We start from the raw sequence: 11,889 nt of genomic DNA, 5'->3' as shown, positions 1-11,889 counted from the left end.
CCACCTAAATTGTATAATTTGGCTTTTGAATAATTGGCATTATTAATGGTATTATAATTTGGCATTGTTATAATGAGGCTTTTATTGGATTATTGTAATCGAAAACTAAATAATAATAATAATAATAATAATAATAATAATAATAATAATAATAAACTGCCTCTAAAAGTAAAGGGACAACTGGTCATTAGGTCCAGTCATGACTGACTCTGGGGTTGCGGCGCTCATCTTGCTTTATTGGCCGAGGGAGCCGGCGTACAGCTTCCGGGTCATGTGGCCAGCATGACTAAGCCGCTTCTGGCGAACCACAGCAGCGCACGGAAATGCCGTTTACCTTCCCGCCGGAGCAATACCTATTTATCTATTTGCACTTTGACGTGCTTTCAAACTGCTAGGTTGGGAGGTGCTGGGACCGAGCAATGGGAGCTCAGTCCGTCGCGGGGATTCGAACCGCCGACCTTCTGATCAGCAAGTCCTAGGCTCTGTGGTTTAACCCACAGCGCCACCTGCGTCCCAAAGCTGCCTCTAGTTCTTTGCAAACATAGACTTTCAAAAACAGATGAAAATATGAAGAAGGTTGGTGAAAAGCATAACTAATGTTGGGAAAGGGCTGGAACCACTGATAGTGATCGGGCTCAATGCTCATTCCATTGCCTGTATAGCACCCCACCCCACAGGTGAGTTCATCTCAGTTCAGCAATTCAATGCTGTGTAGAAGAGTTGATCCCTTTTTCTAGCAGCAGGGCCTTCTCAGTAATGGCACCGACCCTCTGGAATGCCCTTCCAAGTGAGAGCTGTCACTCCACAACATTGTATTCCTTCAGGTGCTTGACTAAAATCCGGCTGCCTAAATGCCTTGGGCTGATTGTTTTTCGTTTGGGATGTGTTTTAATGCTGTCCCCCCACCGAACTCTGAAATGGAGTAGTGAATGCCATAATGACACCCAGAGAGCAAAAGTTGTTGGGTGAACCAGAAAAACATGAGAAGAAAAAGAGTGTGATTCTTTAGCAGAAGTATTTACAGCCAAAAACTTAGAGGTAATTTGGAAAAGCAGGCTTCATTGCATTTTTATTGCCATTTGATTTGAGGTGGGTTGGTTGTTTTTTAACCTGCACACAAAGCAGGTACGTCTTAATTACACTCTGCTTCAGGAACCAAATTAATTTTAGCATCTGTTTTCTTGCATATCATAGAAACATGATGGCTTTAATTTGCCGTATAACTCATCTCTTGCATCCTCTGAAGTATCTTCCATTGCTGTTGTTAGAGTTACTTTGGTGCTTGAGCTGCGTCTAGCTTGTTTATGAAAAATACACTCAAAAGTAAATGTGATAGTGCCCTGTAGGGAGAAGTAAAAAAAGAGAGAGACCAAGTCGCAGGAACTCAATTAAAAAGTAATATTGATATAAACAGATACAAGAGATACAAGCTGAGGGCGCAGAGTAATTACATGCAAAGGCCGTGATGTGAACAATAATCCAATTCACAAAACAATACAGGACATGCAGACAATGAAACATTTCATCAAAAAATACAGGATGAGATCTTCAGACACAAATGGAAGAATATGTATAGGTGCCAGCTATTAACTCCTTATTGCCTCAAATTTTCTTTCCAGTTTTCTTTCTCTTCCTTGCAGGGAAATGGCATAACTGTGAATCCTAAAAGCATATTATTGAAAATATTGAATAATATTTGAGTATTCAGGATGAGACAGCAGTCAATAATATAATTAAAATAGCTGTTGAAATTCTGTTAGTGCTTCTTAACACTGAAAAATACAAAATTAGCAACATGAAAGATTCTATTTTCTAAGAAGATATATCTTCTGTTACTGCATGGAGAACTTACAGTCTGCCAGGGTTGGTGGGAGCTGAAAAGCAACACCCTCTAGTCTAGAGCAGTGTTACCCAGCCTTGGGTCTCCAGCTGTTTTTGAACTACAATTCCCATCATCCCTGACCACTGGTCTTGCTAGTTCGGGATGATGGGAGTTGTAGTCCAACAACAGTTGGAGACCCAAGGTTTGGAAACACTTCTCTAGAGGGTCTACTGTACTGCTAAAATGACCATACCTTGAATCAGTCACTGACCAGTCATTTGCAGGTTTAGGGCAATCACTTTGCGATCTCTTTCTGAATATGGCATCTACATGTCTTGGGAGAACAGAAAATTCTCTCCTCCACTGCACCACGAGCATATAATGATGGGTGGTCATGATGAAAATATTGGTGAACATTTTCCTCTCTCCCTCTGGGCATGCCACTATAAGTGTTTCCTGGTTTATGGATTTAATAGGCATTCTTCTGGAGAATCCTGGGAATTGTAATTTTGCTGTGGTGAAGAGAATTGCTTCCCAGTTACCCTCATCACCTCACAAATGGTAGTTTCCTGACTTTTCTGAGATTGAATGACATAAAATAATGTATTTCTCTATTTTAAAATGTGAGGGACTTGCCTTGACTTTAATATATATATATATATATATAAAGCACCATGCACATTGCTGAAGGGATCGAAGAGCATTAGAAGAATAGTTGGCATCTTTATGAGCTGAGCTAATATTCTGCTCAACTTCTTGAGAATGTCAGTGTTTAACTACCAAGAACACAACTGCTCTAAAGTTTGCTCTAAAGCAGGAATAAACCTTAAGAACTAATGAATGTATATTACTGAAACCATATGGACTCTATCAAATGACAAAAGAACCCAATTAAGATTAATTTTGCTACATCTGAGCAGAAGTAAATTAATCTTCTCTCCCTCCCTCACCAACAAATGTGATCCAGATGGTTTCAACATGCCTGCTCACTCTGCCTGTCTCGGTGCAGTATTTTACAAAACCAAAAGCCCATTTTCATTTCTCATCTCTCATTTTCCACTTTGAACGCTTGCACTTTTACTATTTGTGCTGATTACTATTTCTCCTTTTCTCACTGCCTGTATTTTGATCAGCTTAAGAAGATCTCAATACTTTACATAAAATTTTACATACTGTGCCGTTGACAGTTCATGAATAGTCTACAAGTGGGAGCTGCAAAAAAACCCAAAACACACACATCACCCTTTGCAATGCGGCACACATCTGTTCATTGTCTCAGCCAACCAGTCAAGCCTTCTCTTGGGATACTCCATTCCAGCATGCTGTTTATGTGGGGTGAAGGCCCAGACATCTCTGTAAGGATGCCCCATCCAAATATGGCTGCATGTACAAACCTTTCTAAGTGTTCTTGCTAAAATTGCACAGTCAAATCCTAGACACAGTCTAGGAATAGGCTGTATGATTTTATGAATGCATGGTTGTATTTAATGGGATTGTCCCCACATGGATGACTAGGTGAGGACTGTGTGCAGGCAGACTAGAGATGTCAGGGGAACAACAATTGAAAAGGACCATTGCTTGTGGACTCTCTATAAATATATCAGTAGTGTGCAATCGGTGGACTAGGAGGTCTAGGGTTGTCCCCTAAATGTTCCCCTGGCACCTCCTTCCCAAAGTCCAGGTAGCTTCTGCCCAGCATAAGGCCCTCATATTTATGGGACCGCCTCTCCTGGTATGCCCCACAGAGGACCTTAAGGTCCATGAATAACCATAGTTTAGAGGTCCCAGGCCCTAAGGAAGTCAGATTATCCTCCACCAGGGCTAGGGCCTTCTCAGAGATGGCTCCGACCTGGTGGAATGCTCTGTCCCATGAGACCAGGGCCCTGCAGGATTTAACTTCCTTCTGCAGGGCCTGTAAGACAGAGCTATTCTGCCTGGGTTTCAATTTGAACTTAGCCTGATCTTTTATGCTCCTTCCCCCTCCCCTTTTTATGAAGATTACCTGCTCTGGGATCCCACAGCTAATTCTCCCCTGGTCTCCTCACTGGCCCAAATAGGACTAACTGAGCCATCTAGCCGTGGTGATCATCTAATGTTTATTGGATGGATTTCCCTCCTAAATTGATTTTTGATTTTTGAATTCTGAATTTATTGTTATTCACGTTTTAACTGTATTTTATGCTGGTTTTTTGTTGCATTAATTAAGTGTTTTAAATTTGTTGTTAGCCGCCCTAAGCCCGGTTTTCTGAACCGGGAAGGGCGGGGTATAAATAAAAATTTATTTATTTATCATTATTATTATTATAAGGAGGGAGGTGTGATGCTCTGATGGGTCCAAGACCCCTCCCATCAGCTTCCCCAAACCCACCTAGCTTTGGGAAGGAGGCAGGAGGGCTCCAGCATCCTGTCAGGGGCCTGGCACCACCTTCCCCAAATGCAGGAAGCTTCTGCCCAGCATAGGGAGGCAGTGTGATGTTTACCTGCGCAACATCACATGTGCAACATCACACATACACACCCATCGCCCTCACAAGCTGGATACTCTGGCCCTAACTATTTCCCTATGCAACTTTTCAGCACACACCACCTATCTAGGACCTCCTCGTATAACACACATTTTACAGCTGAGCTCCCACTCTCCCCCAATGAACTTACACAACAAACTTTGACCTTCTAGACCCCCTCAAGCAGCAAAGGAATGAAATGAAGGCAGGGGGAATCTTGAAGTGCAATGATATGTGTGTGTCTGTACTCTCCTTAGACCCACATGAGTGTGCATGAACCTTGGATTTGTTTATTTTTATTTGTCAACAGCTTAACATGCTCTAGCTCAAAAGAGCATGCACTATAATGACTGATATATTTACCCCATCTTTTCAAAACCCTGCTGTATGAGACTCTGCACGTATTTGTTATTGCAGCTGATTGAAAGGGATTTAACGTTCTTATTGAAAACAAACATGTTTGTCAAATTTCTTTCTTTTGCTAAATGACAGTGATCATCCCCTTGTTAAATTGAATTTGACAGTGTAAATAGAGTTTTGAGTTATGATCTAATTTTCCAAACAATTGGCACCATAACTCATATGTGTAGCCAGGGATGGGGAGATACATTTGTGGAAATTTATGCCTTAGGTGCCAATATAATTTGAATGGCCTTGGGTGCTACATTATTTGGTGGAATGCCATTTGCTGTTTTGCCTCAGGCAGCAAAATACGTTTGACCAGCCTGGGCAGGTCTGCCATTAGTGAAGTATAGGACCCAGGGCAGGGATTGTTTGAGGTTCCCAACTCTCCATGAATCCCACATACAGGAAGCATCATCAGAGAGCCCGTGTGATTAGGAGTGTACCAATCAAGTTGCAGGAAGAGGGCGATGATACTGAGTTCCCTCATTCCTTCAGCAGGCTCACTGTGCAAATCTACCTAGTAGATATGCTTTTATTATCTCTCTGATTTCCTATTTCTTTGTTTTCCAGCCATTCTCTTCCCACTCCAACTGCCACTCATTCTAACTCCACCCAATGTTCCATTCCACTGCCGGTCATTCTTCTACTTGCTCTTCCACTGTGTTGTTGAAATTGATGCACAGAGAAACATGGACCTGGCAGACTGCGCTCTTATCCCACTCTCATTCCTCTTAATGCTGCCTATGCTGAAGTCAATGGCCCTGTGGTCTAAACCACGGAACCTCAAGGGCTTGCCGATCAGAAGGTCAGTGGTTCAAATCCCTACGATGGGGTGAGGTCCCGTTCCTCTGTCCCAGTTGCTGCCAACTTAGCAGTTCACAAGCACACCAGTGCAAGTAGATAAATAGATACTGCTGTGGCAGGAAGGTAAATGGCATTTCCATGCACTCTGGTTTCCGTCACAGTGTTCTGTTGCACCAGAAGCAGTTTAGTTATGCTGGCCGCATGACCCGGAAAGCTGTCTGTGGACAAACGCTGGCTCCCTTAGCCTGAAAGCGAGGTGAGCTCCACAACCCCATAGTCACCTTTGACTGGTCTTAACCATCCAGGGGTCCTTTACCTTTTTACCTTACCCAGTGTCAGTCCCACTCAGAGTAAACCAATCAAAATTAACAGACCTAAATGAGTCGTTTAATTAATTTCTGTGGGACTGAAATTGGACACAATCCAATTTGTGGGCTATGATGCCTTTTGGCTCATGTAAGCAGAGACATACCTAGGCTCCCATGTGCCCCTGGCAAGGAGATATATCGGTGCCCCCTCATCCTTTATGCCCTTGACAAAAAGCTGTATCAGCACTTTCAAAGTGGAAAAAGACCATGGACCAGAAGCACACAAAAAATTGCTTTTCGACTCACCCACCTGCAAGTGTGTGAATGGGCAGGCAGGCTCCTAGCCACTGCAAGCCAGAATGGAGAAGCATGATTTTTGCACACCCCTTCTTTGGGCCTGTACCCTTGGTGGTGACTAACTTGGACAACCTGTAGGTACACCCCTGCATATAGGAGGAGGAAGTGGCAGAAGTTTACTCCCACTGCTCTCATTTCTTTAAAAAATATAATAAGGCTTAATCTTCTGGCATATTTTCAGGAGAGCAAAAATGCTAAATTGCTAGGCTTTTGAGATTTGATTTATATCTCTCATGCCTTCCCAGTTTCATCCTGATGACTTTAACCTGGCTTATTCATCATTTTTTGCATGCACTGTATTAGCTTAGTAGAAATCAAGGTAATAAGGGTGGCCTGCTTTCTGATACCAAAAGATAACCCCCCCCTTTTAAAAAATAAAAAATAAAAAATAAAGTATTACATTTGACTCAGGAAATAGCTAAAACCAAAGGTCTGTGGCAGAGAGAATGTGTGAATTATAGTGCAGCCTTGGCTGCAAGGTTTGTTTATTCTTGTCATGCTGTCTGGCAGGCTCTAGGAAGGAATTCTCTGCTCTCCTGAAGAAGAGGCAGAGAATAATATAGAAAAGTCACACACTGAGAGACACACTTGGGATGAAATATCAGTGACATAAAACTCACTTTTGAAGCTAACAATGGGGTGAGTAATGTATTTGCTCTTTGCTGCATATTGTCTTTTACTCCAGTAATTTTTCTTTCCTTTTCATTATTTCTTTCCTGTTTTACATTGCAGAGGCAGCTGACAAATATAAACACTCAAGCAGTACAACAGTGTCAAAGATGATGCAGAGAGCTAGGCATTTACAGAAATCTACCTCGGCTCGGAGTTTTTCAAGCGGTGAGGTGCTACCCAGGTGCAGGACATTGTGTGGACAGGCGGAGTCCCCCAAACCCTGTGCAGCCCCGTGTGGAATAATGACTCAAGACAACGTGCTATGGGATTAAATTGGCCAACAACTTTATTATGTTTCAGATGTGGGTAGACCCTGGCTCAGGCATTGGGCATTTATCCATCCCCGTCGCCTGCTGGGGATCTGGGGAACATCAGGGTTATCCAGAGTGTGGGGGACATGGGCTGGCTCTGGAGAACATATGTTCAAGCAAAGAGAGCCTGCCCCCTGTTACGCCGCCATCGCAGGAGAGAGCAATGACAACCTCTAGCCATACGGCCAAAGCCTCCCCTCAAAACAACCCCTTTAACAGGAAACCCTGGTATCGCTGCTGCAATAAGGAAGGGGGCATGAGTCACCACTGCACACCCTCCCCTATTTAGAGAAGATAGACTAAAGGATTCCACCCAAGGCCTGATACCTCCAAAGTTGTGATGTTCTGCTACGGGAAAGGCAAACCTGCCAATGCAGGAGAATTCCTTTCCAACCCTTCAACAGCGACCTTGACGTAGTAGCACCCACATACCTGTGGAGAAAAGGTTAACCTGCAAAAGAAGACTTAACTGAGGGGGGTATGGTGGGAGAAGCTTTGGAGCCAACTGACGATTCCCAGGTAAGATCTTCCCCCTATTGTGTGGGCTGGTGATCCCTCCCCCTACCTGGCCTGATCACCTTGGCAGGAGTTGATCATGGTGAGGGTTTGCCAAGCGTGCCTTCCTCTAAGCATGTTTCTCCCTTTCATCCTGTGTTCGAGCATCTTCAAAACCCATGACACCTTTGGTAAAGGCTGTTCTCCAATTGGAGCACTCGCAGGCCAGTGTTTCCCAGTTGTCCCGTGTTTATACTACATTTTTTGAAGATTTGTCTTGAGAGAGTCTTTGAACCTCCTTTGTTGACATGGGCAGAAGCAGGGTGAATGCTGAATCCGACCTTAGACTCAAGCTGACAAATGTTACACTGAACATCGGAGGACTTTGTTTAACACAACTTCATGTCGACAGCTGTGCAAGGAGACGTAGGTGAAATCAAAGGGCATTGAACGTTTTTATGGAAATTTTCTTTCCTGATCACATCCGAAGCCTTAACCAAAGCCATTTTGGTGAAGAGAGACTGCTTGTTCTCTGCATGTTTGAAGCAACGTGGACATGCTGAGACCAGGAAATGGCAGCCCTCATCTGTTTCTGGATGTGGGAAGACAAAACTCACTTCAAACAGGCTCTTTCCATCAGCAGGGACCCCAATTACTCCAATAACAATGGGTAGATACTCCATTTGTATGTTTCCTTCAGCCGAACATGGCCTTCTTTCCCCCCTAAAAGATCCAGTTTCTCCATTTCCTCTTTTACTATCAACCATGCTGTGTGTTTCATTACAGAGAGCTTTGTGTGGCACACTGCTTTGACGAAATCCATCTCACAGAGCTCCTGTAGAATTCCCAGGCCTATGTTGCGCACAGCTGGCCTTAACATCACCACCAGCAGCATTTTTGCCATTCCCCACATTCTCTGGTGGCTTCCATTTGAGGTCTGATCCTCCACCTCTTTGGCACTGTCCAGTTTGATTCTTTTAGAGGGAAAATGTTCTATGTAGCAGGAACATTGACCGTAAGTTGTCCTAAAGCAGTCCACTATCAGTCTGCTTGAATACATGGTTTCAACAGAAAGAAAAACAATGGATTAAAATTAAACCATGGCCATCTAACATTAAGAATTTTAGCCCAAATATGGTCTTTGCATATATGGGGGGGGCGCATTTACATAAAAATCCCTGAGTCTATATAGATTTGCTTGTTCCCAGCCTTCTCAAATGCATCATATCTTCCGCTTCACAAAACCTGGGGTGGGATCTAAGTGGAATCAGCGAGGAGATTAGAGGAGAGGCTTTCTTGAATATTGTTCACCAAACATGTAATGTACCGAGTAAAAATATGTTTTCCACCTTGCAAATTAGTTTGGGCGTAATAGTAAGAAAGGTCCATGCCCTAAATTTATGATCTTCCAATTCTATATCAATCCACGGTTTCCCTCATGGATCTCGAGTCAAAGACACCAAGTTCCTGGCTTGGAATGCAAATGATACGCTTCCAGAGCCTCTTTGTTGCCATTACTATACAATACTCTGCTGCATAACCAAGCTTTATTTTCCCTATGAATGAGTTTACCCAACAATCTCTGTTAAACTTTAAGTCGTTTGGGCATTATAGTTATCAGTAGGACCAGAAATAGAGAAACTTCGGGGGGATTGACATCTGCACAGCTGCAATGCAGCCCAACCAAGGCAGGTTTCAATCCTCCCAGGATTCCCCAGCAATTTTCAAGTGGTTCAGGATGAAGAAAGTTTGGGAACCACTGGTCTAGGAAGTGCACAGTTTGTGCAGGGCATAGGTGAGACCTGCTGATCCTTACCACTTGTTGTTGTTGTTGTTGCTGCTGCTGTTGTTTAGTCATGTCCAACTCTTCATGACCCCATGGACCAGAGCACGCCAGGCACTCCTGTCTTCCACTGCCTCCTGCAGTTTGGTCAAGCTCATGTTAGTACCTTCGAGAACACTGTCCAACCATCTCATCCTCTGTCGTCCCAGTCTCCTTGTGCCCTCCATCTTTCCCAGCATCAGGGTCTTTTCCAAGGAGTCTTCTCTTCTCATGAGGTGGCCAAAGTATTGGAGCCTCAGCTTCAGGATCTGTCCTTCCAGTGAGCACTCGGGGCTGATTTCCTTCAGAATGGATAGGCTTCATCTTCTTTAGTCCATTCATTTATTTATTTATCCAGAAAAGGGTTATGGAGAGAAAGTGCAATCTTGGGAGAGGGAAAATTGCAAAAAGCAGGGCAATCTTCAGTTGCCTCATCCCTTTTCTTTCCTCTTCAAAATAGACTCCTTCCCCATTCTTGGCCCTTTCCATTTTCCTTTCTACTTATTTAGGTTTTCAGATACTTTTTGCTTCATCTTCTTTCTCCTTCACATTTTTCTACTTCCCTTCACCTACTGAAAAAGTTGCAGTTCCTTCAGAGTTTAACATAGGCAGCATTTGTTTATTGTTGCCCAAACCCACTTAATTTGGAATGAGTTCCATTTAAACAAATGGCTCTTTCATCTAAACAAAATATGTGAGCTGACAGTGGGCAGGTAAAGTGATCTGAGAGCAGGTAGGCTGACTAAACACTGTGTAAGCAAGTGCTACAATGCAGTCCTAACTAGATCTACTCAGATGTAAGACCTACTGAATTCAAAGAAGCTTTGGTGTTGTTTAGTCATGTCCGACTCCTCATGACCCCATGGACCAGAGCATGCCAGGCACTCCTGCCTTCCACTGCCTCCTGCAGTTTGGTCAAGCTCATGTTAGTAGCTTTGAGAACACCGTCCAACCATCTCATCCTCATCCCCTTCTCCTTGTGCCCTCAATCTTTCCCAACATCAGATCTTTCCCAACATCAAGGTCTTTTCCAGGGATTCTCTTCTCATGAGGTGGCCAAAGTATTGAAGCCTCAGCTTCAGGATCCTTACCACTGGCTTATGTTAATTGAATGTACACCGTTAAAAAAAACCTCTCACCCAACAAAATCCTGCACCATTAGTGGTGATGGTCATTTTTCAGTGCAACTTGTCCACCACTGCTGATTGTTTCATTGAAGAACCACTGAAGCTTTGAAAGAAGCTGAGTATTCCCTAGAATAGGGTTTAAAAACCACTGGAGGTGAGGTCAACCTCTATCCAGTGTTTCATAGGGTGAAAGCTGCAGCTCTGTGGCAGCACAGTGCTTTGCATGGAAAATATTCCAGATTAAATCTCTGCCATCTGAAGTTTAAAAAAGTATATGGAAAACGAGTGAGGTCCCAATTAAAGAATGGAATATGCTTGCAGTTTATGGACCTAATATACAGAATAAGAAAACAAGAAGAACACAAGTTTAAAGAAGCATGGAAAATGTTTATTGAACATATGGGGAGAAATTGTGTACACTTGAAAATGTTGGCAGCATTAAGATAAATTCAACAGTGTAATAGGTTTGAATGGATGTAACAATGGAATACTGAATGGTTTACTTTATGTAAAATTTGCAGGAATTTATGTTATGCGAAATGAACCATGGAAAGAGAAGAAGGGAAGTCATGGATATTTTAAGGTTGTTTTAATGAATATTCTAAACTGTAAAAAAGAAAATTTAATTTAAAAAATATAGAAGAGGAGGAGGAGGAAAGGAAAAGGAAAAAAAGCTGATTGCTGGCATCTTTTAGAACTGCTTCCAGTCACAGTAGATAATGCTAGGCTAGAAGGACAAAGAGTCTGCCCTGGTTTAAGATAGCTGAACATTGGTACAGGCACAGTCCCTCATTTATGGACACTTCACGTTATCATTTTTTTAGCTCAAATGATTGTTCTTGGGTGCAAAATACATGCGACACAGTATCAATTGCAAACAAACACAGCCTACTGTTCTGCTGCTTTGCAGAAAATGTCGAGTTCTAAAGAGGTCAGTGGTGGACACAAGAAACATGAAGGCAGCTGTTCATATGATTTAGGACAAGCTGTAAAAAAAAAAGTGAAGGATGCTAGACAGCCTTGAAGTGAAATGGGATGTCTGGATTTAAAATCTGTCATGGAGAAGGTTAAGGCTAATAGTTAATGGGATGTGAAAGCAATGTGTCCCGACAAGTACGTGCATAAGAGGCCTGACCGTTTCCTGGATCCTTTGTTTTGCAAAATGAATTCTGAACACACTGCGCAATGTTCTCTCCTCGTGTGCTAAATCCAATAATATGCATGACTCCCCATCCCCACCATGACACTGTTGAGCTATTAGA

General features: G+C 42.9%; 1 long non-coding RNA gene across 1 annotated transcript in view; it reads right to left on the bottom strand.

The window, feature by feature from the left end:
- Positions 1-1,039: 1,039 nt before the first annotated feature.
- The window catches only part of LOC310681688, a 13,580-nt gene continuing 2,730 nt past the window's right edge, over positions 1,040-11,889 (bottom strand). Inside the window, exon 2 of the long non-coding RNA XR_014513512.1 lies at positions 1,040-1,340. This is a non-coding gene — a long non-coding RNA (uncharacterized lncRNA). The remainder of the gene's footprint in view (positions 1,341-11,889) is intronic.

This window comes from Podarcis tiliguerta (assembly GCF_965153285.1).
Source record: "Podarcis tiliguerta genome assembly, chromosome: 7".
NCBI lineage: Eukaryota > Metazoa > Chordata > Lepidosauria > Squamata > Lacertidae > Podarcis > Podarcis tiliguerta.
The sequence above is the reverse complement of the archived record's forward strand: the minus strand, read 5'-3'. Positions and strand labels throughout refer to the sequence as shown.